Consider the following 14,850-nt stretch of genomic DNA (forward strand, 5'->3'; position numbering starts at 1 on the left):
GTATTAAATTTTCATATAATAAATTAAACTTTCTAATAAATTTTCTTAACCCTCAAATTGAACACTTTTTTTGGCACCGTTATCCTGAACACGTGGGTAACTGGAGTCCGAGTTAATTTTTGTACTCTAAAATTACTTAAAAAATTCTAAAAAAATTTACACGTCTTCTTTTAAGTTTAAACTAAAAGTTTATATAGTAGAGTTAAAGAAAAAATATTTTTAAATACTATATTTTTGTTATTTGTTAGATCAAGATTTGGAAATATAGATGTTTTATATAAAAATTAACAAAAATTTGAAAAAATAATTTTGAACGAAAAAGCTTTCAGGAATTTTTAGGTCAAAGTTCAAAGTTTACGAAAAAAACTATATGTCTACGGCTTTAAAAAAATATAATTATTTGAATGATCGAAAATGGGTAATTTTTCAGGTATAAAAAATGTGTTTTTTCTGAAAAAAAATTTTTTTTAATTTTCAGATAATTTATTTGAAAAAAAGTGAAAACAAAATGTAATTTACATTACAATCTACAGTATAAAAATTGATTAATACATACAACTCCTGTTTGTTGCTCGTTATCATTAACAAAAGATACTTTTAGCATGAAAATAAATGAACACAATAGAAATTAAAGCAATTTATTTCTTTTTTAGGGAGATTACATTGTAAATTTATAACTTATTTTTATAAAAAACGATTAACAGCAAAAACACAATATTTTAAAAAAAATTTACTTACTCACCCTTTCTTATTTTATATATAGGTACATAAAGTGAATGCGGGGTCATTTGTGTCCGCAAATTTATATTCGCTAGCACTTTGCACTGAATGAAGTGTTTAAATTGTCCTTTCAGTTATAAGTAAGCCCCTTTTGACAAAAACTTTTTTTTTATACGTTTCCAACCTCGAGATTTTATTAATATTTTTTTAAAGCAATGGATTAAAAATGTCACAGACACGAAAGACCCACGTGTTCAGTTTGAGGGTTAATTATGTATAGATTTAATATAGTCATCAAAATAATATGTAAGTCGAGAGATTTTATATAATTAGAGTCTATTGAGATATATGTATACTCAACGTGGTAGTTTTTCCAAGGACGTACATCTCACGAGCCGCGCTCAATTCCTCGAATTTTTTCCATCGACTCTGCCGGGGTCGAGAACCGGCAGTCGCAAAAAAACATTGCTCGCATCTAACGGCGGCATGTTTGTAAGAAGCGCGAATGACTTCAGTCCCGAGCCGGCACGAGAGAGTTCCACGGCTGCAGCCACGCGTGCTATCGCGATTCGGTCGTGCAACACGCGTGTCTTTTGTCGCGAACACAAGGGACCTCACTGTGAAAGGTCTTTCCATCGTTGGCTCTAGCTTCGTTCGCGACGATCTCGAGGAGAAAATTCAATTAACCGCGCCAAGCTAGATCGCAGTCCGCCAGTGCAGCTGCAATCAGCAGATAAGTCTCGCGAGTGCACGCGTGCACAGCCGACAATGCGAAACGTGTGCGCACATATATACGTTCGTTCTTGTAAAGTCAGCACAGCCTTATCGCGCGAAAGGTATGTACTGTAGGTACCTTACGAGCCTCGATTTCTGCCACACCAAGTCGTTTTTGTGACAAATAATTTTCATAAGTTATTTGTCACAAATCATCTTTTATTATATGATGGAAAATAAAATATTTGTATTACATATTGCGAAATAATATTGAGATTTATCACATGATGTAAAAATCTATAATGATAAATAAGTGAAAAATCTCTTTTGGATATCGACATCTTCTAAAACATAAAATTGTTTGAATATTATTGGAATATTTGAATATTTCAAAAACCATGATTAATCATATGCGACTGTTTTTCAATCTGGTTTTCATATTTACTTTCACGTTTATCTTTTCAAATTTATAGTTTTAGCATAATATGTTTCCACGTAAATTCAAGATGAAATTAAATGATTATCGTATATAAATTAAATGATTATCATGTATGACGTTAAAGTAGGATAGACTCCGAAAGTGTAATCACCGTGACGATGTTTCAGTGAAACGCTACAATCATATTTTTCATCATTTTCAATATGTGATGTAACAAAGCTAAATAAATTACATAGCATTATTCTTAAGTGCCTAGCAGTTTACCAGTTTAACCTATGGAACTTGCTTATGGATACTCGCTGATAATACTATGTAATTTTTGTCTGCGTTACATCACTTAGACTTGAAAATAATCAAAAATATACAAGCAAAATATTCTTTTGAAAACACTGATAACATGATTATAATTTTTATCATAAAATGTTCGTAGCGCTTGTTGTGATTTTACATGTAATTATTTAACAAATTTTAATTTACAAGAAATTAAGGATAGAAAAATCAACGTGTTTATCCGTATCCAAATTCCACGAAGTCAATTCACCATTCGGCGACAGAGGAGAGGAAATGTAAGGGGGGATAATCGGAACCATGGTGGTCAGTTCAACCGTGTATACCAAGCAACGACGAGCATGACGGACTATAGTATACACAGGATACTATGAGACTTTAGTGGAACGCACGACGCGGTCCAGTCCGGTGGATCCCATGGTGTAACGTTACTTTCCCACAGGCGAGGCTCTTCCTCTGTGTACGCGCGATTCTTTCCAGACATGCATCTATCATGCACCTGCACACGCCGATTTGCGCGTATGCGTGCACGAGGCGAGGGGACAACGAAAAGAGACATGCATCTTACCTTCTGAGACGAACAAGTTCCTCTGTCCATCGAAACCGAAGATGGACGTAACCGAGTGTTACCCCGCCTGAAAAATAATTTCCACCTTCTGGGGCTACCAATTTCGGCGATATAGGGAGCTGGGAATAAAATGTCTCACAGAGGAAAATGAACATGCCGGAAGAGAGAGAAAAGATGGAATTACTATAACTGCAATTTTCAAGGCGTGCAGCAACGGCGGAATTTATATTGTTATATTGACAAGTTTTGTTATACTTGAAACTTGAGAGAAAAAAATGATTAATTGTGCAAAGAAACAAGAAAAGAAAACCAAAATTTTAATAAATAATATGAATTTGAATATCGTCTAATTGGAATAAATAATATTATTAAATGAGTGTATATGTATGTAAGATTAATTAATATTATTATTATATTTCTAATATAAAAATATAATACAATTACTTTTAATATTGGAAATACCTAAATATTACAATACATAATAATGCATAATTTTACTGTGCAAATATTTTTATACATATAATTATTATATCTTAATAAGAAATCTAACCACAAAACAATGCTCATAAGGGAATAGTAATCCAAATCGTTGATGAAGGGGAAAAAAGAATTATATTTAGAGTTCCCCATCAAATATATACACGAGACACGAAACAGTCCTACAAATGAGCTTTGTCACGCAGAGCAGAAGCTAAACCTTGCCGCATTATGAACTATTATTAAAGTACATCGATCGAGTCAAAGTGTAACTTTCAATTCTTGAAAAAAAATAACAACTATCTTTAACAAAATAATGTACATCTCGATATTATCCACTCTTCATATATCTTTTTTATATCTCTAAAGATATAATAAAATCAAAATACTGATATATTTGGAAAAATAATAAAGATATAATTCATTTACAAGATGATAAAATAATATTTAGACAAAAGTTTAGTAATGTTTTATACTGGTAGTATGCTATCTAAACTTTATTATGCTGAAATTTAACAGATAATAAGAGAATCCAAAAGTCGTACCCTCGTCCTGTTGGGTACGAGAAGAAAAATAAATATGAAAACTAACTCTTGTGATTTCTCACGTTGCATATCACATGATAACACGAGAACTGGCAAACATTAAGAGCGAGTTATGGAACCTGAGAATCAAATTTGTACGATAGTCGCTTATATGAAACCTCATTCATACTGTAAACAGATATTTATCTTGCTTTCGCTAGGATATAAGGCCCTTTGTACGAAAACTTTTGCCCCTCTTCTTTTCACACTGAAATCAGCATATCAAGCTTATTATATTTTTAGGATAGTGTGATTATAGATAAAATATATATATATATATATATAATGTGTTTCGTTTATTTTAAGGTTTAAAATAGTTTCTTAAAGAGAAAAGTGTAATGCAATAGAACGGCAGATTTCACGTTAACTTAACACATATATTTCAATCATACGAATCTACTTCTATATTTATAAATTTGGTTAAAAAAAGATCGAAATTGTACACTAGGTGTGCGTTATTAGCTCTATTATATTTTCATCCATATTTTAGGGTAGGAAACTTCTTCATCTGATAAAAATAGCACAGTCATCTCACACTGTTCTCTATTGACCTTATTTCTCTATTGATCTCTGACTTTAATAATAGTAATCTCTTTCAGAAAAAAATAAAATATAAAGAATATAGTCTACTGTCCTTTTATGGGAAAAAGTAACCATCTTTTAGATTTGTATTCTTTTGGAGAAACTGTCAAGTCACTGGGTTATTAGTTCAGTGTTATTAGATATATTCAGGCAATCATAAAAACCATCTGCATCGATTTTACAGATGCGAAATTATTCTTTATCATCATTAAGATTTGAATTAAAATTATCAGTACAATTGATAATTTTTTGATGCTAATGTTTTTCTATAAAACATTTCGATATATTTCGAAATTATTCGATAATTTTATTATTATGTATTATCGCAGTATAATTAAAATATAATATAAAAATATAATATAAAAATTATTTATAAATAATATAATTATTTATAATTATTTATTTATTATATTTTTATCATATATATATATAACATAGTTATGTTATATAAATATACATAATTATAATATATAAATAAATAATAATATTATATAGAGTAAATATAACTGAGCATAGTGCGTGAATTGTTGATTGTAGCTAAATCAAATCTATTATCTAATATCTATATATAATATTATCTATTATCTAATAATGCTTTATCTTATATCCCTTTTTGGTTGTGTAATTGATTAACTATTTCCTATTTCGCACTCTGACAGCAAATTGGTGATTTAGGAGTGGTTCGGCATATGTAGGTCAGCTCTTATAATCTCTAGAATGATTGACTTACATTACACGCTTCGTGAACTTTTGGATTTCTTTCAGACAGTTGACGCAGAGGGCAACGAGGGGCAACGAATGAGCAGATGATGCCCTTAGCAGACCGGAAAAATCATATCCTGAAAAAAATACCAGTGCATTTTTCATTAAAACTTCAAAAATTACTTCCTATTTCTAAGATAAAATTGTAAATACTGTTTTATACACCATTGTATTTCTTAAATAAATTTCAATATTATTGTACATTTTATTTTATCTCTCTCTCGTTGCAATTTATACAATGTAATTATAAATAAGATATACTACTGGCTTGCATTTTTTAATATTTACAAATCTCAAAAAATGCATAAAAGGCTATGTCACATATTATAATGATCATATGAGGAATAAGTTATGACTAACAGTGTGACAGTATAAAGTTATACTGTAAAAAATTTAGAACGCCCATCGAGAAATGTTCTCAGACAATGAATACTGCAGAACATAAATCATCCTTGTGTAGAAGTCTATCATCGTCAAGAGTCGTATATCATATATTTATATAAGCTTTTACAATATATATTATATATATATATATATTTGACTATATAGTGATTTATTCAATTCACACACATCCGATATAATATAAATATATAATATATAATAATAAATAAAGAGGCTGAAAAAAAATCTCCCCTATATTATATTTCAATAAATAGAAGATTAATAATATTATATACATATAATAAAAACAATTGAGAATTTTTAAGAATAACTATCTTAAAAGCAGTTATATATAAAAAGTAATCTGCCTGGCAGCTTTTAATTATAAGCTCCATGACTAAAATATTTTCAGTCGGTGGTTATTAAGAAAATGACGTTAAATTAAATAGCTTTACTGCGTGCTGTCATAGGGATGAAGAATAAGGGTGCCTGCACGTGCAGCAAACACCACACCCTCAAAAGCCGCGCCCTTACTCAGGCGCGGCCGAACATTGCACTTTCCACCCTTACGAACGACACGTACAAACACGGGCCATTAGTCTGTGTTTTCATGTGATAAAGCACATCGATATGATTATATGGAGCGGCCATATGAAAGACGAAGCGATGATTTGATAGTCACGTTCGTGGAAAAAGTTGTAGCTTCGTGAGAGAGAAGAAATAATAGCGGAATCGCGTATCACAGGAAGAACATGTAAAGTCATATAAGTGTTGTATCGCATTTTTGTGGTATAATCAACCATAAAGCTAATTACATACATATCATACAGCATATTTCTATCTATATTATATTTTGTGCACGTTACGGTAAGAACGGTGAATGGGATTGGAATTCAACTGGATTTTAGCGTAACTAGTTCACACTAATACACTCCCATTTAATTCAACTTAGAATGTTCTGATAGCTAAGATGCAGTTATATATTTAATCTTTTTTTATATATTTTCTCTATAGAATTTTTTTTATTTCAATCTGTTTCTACGCCAGTTAATCTTTCAATCTATGACTTAGAAAAAAATTGCTGATTTTATTTTGTTTGTGTACTTGATATAACTTTGTATAATTATATTCTATTGAACTAACTCTCTCCAAAGGTATTTGATTTCTAGTTTTATTTCCTAGAACAATAAATGTCAGATATAAAGAAGAATAGAAAGAACAAATTATCTACTATAGAAATCTATCGCGATTGAGTTTTAATCTTAATTGAATAACCTTACAAAGTTACTTTCTACCTCATTAAGATTGGATCCTCCTTGTCAAACATTTTCATCCGTTTCCGGAAACGATCCGCTATTTCCGGGACAACGCGGCCACAATTTCGTGGCAAACAATGACGGCTTGATCTGTTTCACGTGGTCTTGCCGTGCATTTCCGGCACGACGACGCTTAATTCGCTTCGACTTCCGGCGGAACCACACCTATCAAACCGTAACGAAATAAATGGAAATTCGCTATTTTCTCGAACGACTTCGATCTAGTTTCGTGATGTGCAATTACGTAGCCTACATCGTTTTACTCCTACGCGTCCTTCAAATAATCAAAGTAATTCAATCGTAATAAAAAGAATATATTTTTAATTGATCTAAATAATCCAAGTATATTTTATACATTATATATATATAATCATTACGTTAAAAATTCATCAGGCTTATTTTAAATAATTCTCACTCGCAGCCAGGGCGTAAAAGCGCAAATCTCAGAACCGCAACGAAGTTGCTGCAACTTCCTACTGTCGTTTCATATCCTACCAAGAATTGCGCTAGCGTCTGAGTTGCGTCTACGCACTTGCGTTACTGGATTGTATTCGCGTACCCACGCACGATTGTAATAGCCCGCGTCAAACGACACGGCTGCAGGATACGAAATATTGTGCAACGTGCGAGGCGAGGCTCGCGTGTATATACCATTGAACGGGAGCATAATTTCCGCCGAAGGAAAACAATTTTAGCAACGGAAAACGATTTTTGCATGGTTGACTGTCTCGATTCGAGACAGCCAAAAAACATGCGATGCATCGTATCACTTTCAAAAGTAACGGTATGATATGATGAGAAGAAATACAGGCAATAAAAGAAAATTAACACGTGCTATTGTGATGCGTTTCTTATGCAAATACATTTTAAAAATGTGCATTAATGTTCGCGAAAGCGGTTTCAGTTGCATTGGTTGCGGTAACATCAGTTTTGCAATAAGATCGATGACACAACTTTTCCACGAATCTTTTCTTATTTACTAAAGTATAAATTTTCTTATTTACACTAATCTCATTTTCATGCTAAAAGAAATTATATATATATATATCGATAATTTTATTCTACGATCTATCAAATAAAATGAATCAATGTTGTCAATATTGTTTTAAAACACATTAAAATAGCAATCGATGCAATTTGATGCATAGTGACCAAATTAAATAATTGCAACAATAAACATGCTAACATAGTGTTAGAATACATCGTTCACTACTAATGATCCGCTCTTAATGTGAGATGCACATTAATAATACGAGCAAATGCGCTGGAACAATGTACTTTTCGCTGCAGGGAAACGATTTAAACCTAACATTAACGATGAGAAAATTTTCATCGCGATAATTACGAAGAGAAAGTCGAAAATGAAGAACCGGTATGCTAATTGAAACGACTTAATGCTTGGCATTCATAATCGCCTTATCACTTTTCGTTCATTTTGGACGGAGAATATTATGTAAGAATTAATGGTAGCATAAATTTCGCACGTTAATAAATATCAAAATAAGTGTTCGTAACTGCGATTTATCGCCGGAGAATTACACAGCTTCTAAAAACTAATGGAAAGCAAACATCGGTGATCCGTTGCAAAGCTAGATTTACGAGCTTATTTGTATCATGACATTTGGAGTCGCGTGTCAAGTTGTAGCCGAGCGCTTTTGTCACGATCAGGAACAATTTATCGTTGGTTGGTAAACATTCTAATCATATCTGTATGGACAATCCACTGATAGACAATAAATCACAGAGCAATTCTCAGTTAATCTCTTGTTTAAATCACTGTTCCAAGATCCGTCTGAACCATTGTTCGGAGAGTGATTAAAGTCTTCACGCGCTCGGTAAAAGTAAAATGCACGAATGGATGACTTTACATGCTTATCGATGAAAGTGATACAGTAAATATATGTATATAAATATGTGACAGTAAATAAGTAGCCTAGAGAACTTATTATAATAAATATAATAAATATATTATAATAATTTCTAAGATTTACATGCGTCATCAATTTCTTCTGTATCAACTATATAAATATGTAATTTATATGTGAATCACAAGGTTTCTATCTTGAATCATGTAATTTCTTTGCGAGTTTCTAAAGACATAGGATGCTGAGATTTCATTTTCTCACAGAACGTACTTGCGTAATGTGTGACAGATTAGATATGCTAGCAGAACATCAAATCTTCCGACATATATGTGTTATAAAAAAAATTTTCTGGATATAAATTATGTTATCATCGACATGTTTTACTTCCGCAATTAGTTACTTGTCTCTATGATATAGTAAAACAAAATAATCAAAGATTTTTACCTCGTATTTCACTATTTAAAATTTAATCGTACAAATTGTGTATCTACATAATCGTGGGAATCAGTTACAGTTATATGTATCTAGATTAATGGTATATTGAAATAACAGCTCTATTAAATAGTAGATACACATTTCGAATATCAGAACTTCAACATTCATATAATAATTAACTTTTAATGTAATAATGTTCACTTGAAGGTATTATTATCATTTGACTTCCCGGAAAGCTTTAATCGTCATTGACTTACGTTTGAAACTGTGCTATTCCGTGCAACAAGTTGGAAGTACAGGAAATTCTTGTTCTCTCGGGATGAATCAAACATTTTTCAGGTTGGCCTCGATTAAACGGATCGCGTGTAAAGTCGCTTGGATGATTCCCGTAAGACAAGTTCCGTTTGATATCACCATGTAAATGAACCATTCTGTCTCTTCCGACGGAAGAAAAGAAGGATAGAAAGAAAACAAAAATATCTAAACAAAAACAAAGGAAAATAAAAAATGTAAATAAAAATATTTTTACCCATAAACAGTTATATCAAATTTTATTACGACATACAAATGTATTTAAATAATATAATATTTTTATATTTTTTGATATTATTGTGTTCTGTTTTATTGTATTATCAATCAAATTATTATTTCATAATTCTTTATTTTCTTTATATTTGTGTTTTTAATAACATTATTCCAAATATTTCTAAATTTACCAGGAATTATATATTATGCAAATTAATTTAACGTAACAATCTTGACATTTCCCAACGTCTCCTAGAATTACATCTTCTGATACTTTCTAATTCGACTTGCGTTCTTCTTTACAGAACAGTCTCCTTCCATAAATTCGTGGAAAACTCCGACAATTTTTGACAACTTGCAGATACTCATAAATATTAAATATTATATTAATATTAAAAAGAAACAAAAATGCACATTTTTTTACTTATTACATCACTTCAGAGCGAGCAATTGCTGATATTTATTTCGCAGAGTAATAACATGTAATCATGACATAACTAATATAATAAGCGATCGATATCGAGCATCAATATTTCCCGCCACTGCATTAGGGCGGTTCTGAAACATGTTCTCCGCATTTTTCGCGAGAATGCATTAATTGCTGCCGTTCAATTTCAGGATACTGCGTTACAATCAAGTTTTCATCGCATCACAATTACACAGTTCCGGCAAAGGCATTTACTCAGCATCCTGAAAATATCGCACCTGAGTTTCGTCTAAAATTAATATTTCCGGTGAATAGGGCGTGGGTTTTTCCACGAACTTTCTTTCACGTACACGATTTATGATTTATATCCTGGAGAAACGACTAAACGATATTGAATGTTCCTATTGCCTGATTTAAAAATGTAATAAGAGAAAGCAGAGCGTCGTGAGATCATTTTTTCTTAAATAAATATACCATTTTTTTTCAATTTTTTATGTACTGTTAAAAATTTTTACAGAGATAATGTTTTTCAAAACATTTTTATATTTATTGAATATTAAATAAAAATTATAAAATTTTTTTTTCTATAAATTTAGTATGCTAAAATTATATTTAATATTTCATATTATCACACTCTCTTATATATTCACATTTTTTTATATTGCATCCAAATCTATCGACGACAGACTTTACAAGTCTTTCGACATTCATACCGTAGAGTTGGTGGTGCGTAACCGTCTCGTATGACCTCAACGAACCGAGACTGGTCTCATCGATTCTTGCTCCCCAGCATTCTTCCGATCTTACGCGTATACAAGCTGGGAAATTTCGTTTTCAATGATTTTGTCACCGTAACACATGAATGATGTTTAGAACATATATAAATTACATTATATATATTCTAAAGAATGATAGCATGCAAAACTAGATACCACTTGTCAACATATCCCGATTTTTAATAAGTACTTTTTATCATGACAATCATAACTAAACTAGATGAATATATGAACTAGTTGATAATTCATATTTATCTTATATTGCGGAACTTTAACGGTTTCCATATTAAAAACAGTATCATAAAATATTCGTAACACTTAATTAATTTGCCTAACGTCAACAACCTCGTGTAATATTTAAAAAAAAATTTAGCACACATACGCGAAACAATTCATCCTCGCTGATGAAATCAAGATTCGCTTACATTTGTACGGTACTATTTTGACCCTATTTACGATGCACACGCCCGTATGAAATAAACAGACGATACCGCACATCTGCCACACGATATAACGTGGGAAGCGTCCTTCGCGTATAACGGCCTTCCTGACTCGCGTGAGAGAACCGAATTAAGTCTTCGTAGCATATATGCATCGTCTTTCTGGAAGCGCGAAGTTATGTTCTCCTTATTTTCCGCGTTCTCAAGCAATTCCCAATTCTGTTGTTCCTTATGCCACCCGGATTGTTTGTTAGTTTTAAATGATAATCGAATGATTTTCAAGCAACGAACTTTCATCGAGATATCAGATTTTACATTTCATCTAAAAATTGAATCGTCAAACTAATTAGAACTTTTTATAAAATTGATCGAAAATAATTTCCAAAATAATATTCTGAAAAAAAAGGATCACCTTTTTGTAATACATTCTGTAAATTGATAACACGATATGGCAACATTCGTTTTATTTCTCTTCTTCTTCTTTATGTATTTCGCTCCGAATTGCTCTTGGTTTCAAGACCGCGACGATCGAAAGCCAGCAAGCCAGTCGTGGTTCTAGCTCGTACAGACTCTGAGAAAGGAAAGCGGCCTTCTCTCTTTGTCAGGAGAGTCTATTGTCCTTCTGGGGATGGATGGGAACAGTACGCTCGCGGATACTCGATGTATCTCAGAATTATTTCTTCGGATACTTGCAGCAAGAGATTTATCAATAAAGATCTATAGTCAGGATACGTAAACTTAGTTCTTTACACATTGCTAGATCTATTTCCTCTATAAGGCTAAGCTCTGTTTTGCGCATTATTCAATAGCAATGTGACAACCTCTCATAAATTTTATCGCTTACATCTAAATATGTTCACATTTTTTTACATTTAAAGCCACTTGATTGGGTTTAGTCAAAAGTTCAAAGCGGAAAAATATTTCTCGCTAAGAAAATTATTTAAAAATATAAGTTAATTGCGAATTAAATAATTTAACTTTAATCGATAATTTAATAAATTAGAATTAATATCACTTTAATACTTGATTTCTATATTTGCGCTATTTCCCATTTCAATCTTCTTCCTTTTCTCAATTCATTCTGCATGAAAGGCTATTCTGGATATGGTTTGCCGTAACAAGCATTTCTTAGCCGGAGGGAAATGCGAATTTCGCATTATCAATCATTATATCCATTAAACTTAATTTTGCCATTTCCTTCCTCTCATTATAATATATCTTCGCGAATATAATGGTTCTTTTTCATAACCCAATTATTAAACCAAAGCTAGTTTGATAACTGTCGATACTTTACAATTTAATGTCAATTGCATTCGTAACGTTAAAAAAATCTAGAACGGAAGCTCATAAAAGATTGCTAATTGTAAGAGGAATGCGTTTCACAAACGTAAACCGGTTTTCGGGCCAAATTCTTGTCAAGGTAGTAACCAAGAAACGGTTAGATTATACATATATCGGCATACACATATCAAATGATATCAGTATAGACACTCGTGTGAGCGAGGGAAGTAAACGCGTGCACACGCATGTATCGTGTACATGTATGTACATATATGTATTCGCTATTGGAACGCAGAAGACTTCCGCTGACTTCTCGAGACGACCTGGAAGGTACAGGAATTCGATTCGACGGCACAAAAAGCAGTGACAGCGGAATGTAACGTCGTTGTAAGTGAAGAAATGGTTTGCCAGGTGCGGAAGACCTACCAACGAATATCATGCACTTTTCGCAATTAATCAATATAGTTTATTTCATAATTGGTGTTTTATCATCGCTCGCATAGCTTCCTATTTTTTTATGCATTCGGTTTTTTTTTTCGTTTCAAACGATTTGATTGGCGAACAATGATATTAATTAAAAAAATATAATTCAATAATATAAACAAAGAAATATTATAATTTTGGACATTTCTCTCTCTCTTTCTTTCTATCACAATTTTTCACTAAACATATTCATTAATATTTTTCGGTTTTTATACACATTAAAACATGGCATTCTCATTAATTTCATATCATTGAAAATATGTATTATTTGTACATATATATTTTTTCTTATTTCGTAATTGCAAGATTTCAAGAAATGATACTAATCAGTTCAATTTCAAATAACATCGTTGATCCTTCTCATAATTACATTGCCAGCCAATTAAATAATCTTTCCATCGTGATATCAACTTTATATCTTTCCGCGATGGAAATCCTTGCTTAGTCAGCATCAAGAAACAAGTAGTAGCGCTGTATATGCATCATGACTTGTCTGACGCGTAAACACAAGTGGAATTCTACACAAATATATACACGTCAAATATGCATACAACATATGTATACGTTGAGACTAAATACATATAACCAGAGATAAATATCTATAAATAAGTATATATATATATATATATATATATAAGCAATTATGTAAGTAAATATTTGTGTACATGAGAGAGTGCACATGTTCGTATGTATTTGCAACTAAAAATATATGCGATTTGTTTCATTCATCTACAGTCTACAGTGACTATCCTATACTTTCAGACTATGAATGAAGATGTGTATTTCCTGCCTAAATCATTATATCTACGCGCGATACAACGCGTGTTCGTATAAACGATCGTCTCATTTATTGTCACATCGACGTGACACGTGTATCAGACCTTATATCATACATACAAGGCTTCGTGCGACGAGAATACGCTGCCGTGACGTGCGTGTTGGTCACTGCACTTCCGTTTGAGACGCAATGCGTCTTAGAGACATTAATGTGCATTTTGCATACACGCACTCACGCAATATCGCCTGGCAATATACGCTTTCCGTCTGCAAAAATGAGAAATCTAGTAGGCATATAATTTGCGATATCTACCTCAATTCTCAAAATCTCCAATAATCAAGTTAAAATATTATAAAAATTATCGAAATATTATGCTTTTGTTGTTAAAAAATTATAGAAATAAAACTGATATTTTATTAATTGATATTAAAATGATATCATTCAAATAATTATATTATAAAATCAATAACATATATGTATCATATAATTTGCAGATACTTATTTGTCGTTGGACAACAGGAAGGGAACATATGGACAACGATAGATGCCTTTACGAGATTCGTGAATTAATCGGGAATCGAACCCTGAATACGCGGGATTGCATCACAAGCTGATATCGATCGATCGATCAACCGGTATTGGCCAATCCTGTCGGCTAGTCGCGCAGGCAGGTGCCTGGCGAAACGTGGGTTCCGACTGTCTCGTGGGTGGTGCGAGAGGGCTTGAGGCCTGTGTTTTTTACTCACCTTTCGGAAATATAAGGTTTTCGTTGAGCGAGGTCATGACACCCACGCTATCGCGCCGCACGGCCAACAGCTGCGATCTACGATGGGTGAAAAGTTGATTCCTTTCCTGCGTAGGACGACAGTGAGACGCGATTACAGCAAGTAACACAGGCGCAACGTCATCGCAACGATGATCAGAGATCAGATGTACCGAGATTTTTTAATCACTACCGCGATTGTTAATTCTAGTCGATAGTTTGGCACGCGATTGGATGACAGGATGC

At 32.3% G+C, this 14,850-nt stretch overlaps 1 protein-coding gene across 1 annotated transcript in view; it reads right to left on the reverse strand.

The window, feature by feature from the left end:
• Rau (RA domain-containing protein rau) overlaps positions 1-9,552 on the reverse strand; it is a 45,037-nt gene extending 35,485 nt beyond the window's left edge. Inside the window, exons 1-2 of the mRNA XM_072898419.1 lie at positions 9,389-9,552; positions 5,103-5,211 (exon numbers count right to left, since the gene is read on the reverse strand). The gene's annotated coding sequence lies outside the window, so the exon portion shown is untranslated. The remainder of the gene's footprint in view (positions 1-5,102; positions 5,212-9,388) is intronic.
• Between the last annotated feature and the right edge of the window lie 5,298 nt (positions 9,553-14,850).

This window comes from Anoplolepis gracilipes, chromosome 1 (genome assembly GCF_047496725.1).
Source record: "Anoplolepis gracilipes chromosome 1, ASM4749672v1, whole genome shotgun sequence".
NCBI lineage: Eukaryota > Metazoa > Arthropoda > Insecta > Hymenoptera > Formicidae > Anoplolepis > Anoplolepis gracilipes.